The 703-nt window shown below is 51.8% G+C and overlaps 1 pseudogene; it reads left to right on the top strand.

Moving 5' to 3' along the window:
* The first annotated feature begins 380 nt into the window (after positions 1-380).
* LOC115560525 (uncharacterized) lies at positions 381-500 on the top strand (annotated as a pseudogene).
* Positions 501-703: the final 203 nt, after the last annotated feature.

Below are 703 nucleotides of genomic sequence, written 5' to 3'. Positions count from 1 at the left end.
CCCTTAGGGGCCAACACTACCTGTAGCTGATTATACCGAGAGAGAGAGAGAGAGAGAGAGAGAGAGAGAGAGAGAGAGAGAGAGAGGGAGAGAGGGAGAGAGGGAGGGAGAGAGAGAGAGAGAGAGAGAGAGAGAGAGAGAGAGAGAGAGAGAGAGAGAGAGAGAGAGAGAGAGAGAGAAAGAGAGAGAGAGAGAGAGAGAGAGAGAGAGATGTGTCTCTGTCCACACCGCTATAATAAGACGCAGGTCTCTCTCTCTGTCCCCACACTACCTGTGGCTAATTATACCTGTGTCGTGAGAGAGATAGAGACCTTTGTCTTATGATAGATTTGTGGAAGGAGTGATACATGAGTCTTATTATAGCTATGTTTCATTGACAGCGAAACGGCCATACCACCCTGATCACGCCCGTTCTCGTCTGGTCTCTGAAAGCTAAGCAGGGTCAGGCCTGGTTAGTACTTGGATGGGTGACCGCCTGGGAATACCAGGTGCTGTAAGTGGTGTCGGGTGGTGGCCAATAGGTGGCACTCTTCCCTCTGGCCCCTTCCCTCATCAATCCCCATGCCCCAGAGCAGTGACGGGGACACTGTGAGGTGGAAGGTGCCATCCTTCGGAGGCGAAGTAAAACCTAGGTCCTCACTCACTGTGGTCATAAAAGATCCCAGGACACTTATCGCAAAGAGTAGGGGTTTTCCCCGGTGTC

The sequence above is a fragment of the Gadus morhua genome, chromosome 15 (assembly GCF_902167405.1).
Source record: "Gadus morhua chromosome 15, gadMor3.0, whole genome shotgun sequence".
NCBI lineage: Eukaryota > Metazoa > Chordata > Actinopteri > Gadiformes > Gadidae > Gadus > Gadus morhua.
The sequence above is the reverse complement of the archived record's forward strand: the minus strand, read 5'-3'. Positions and strand labels throughout refer to the sequence as shown.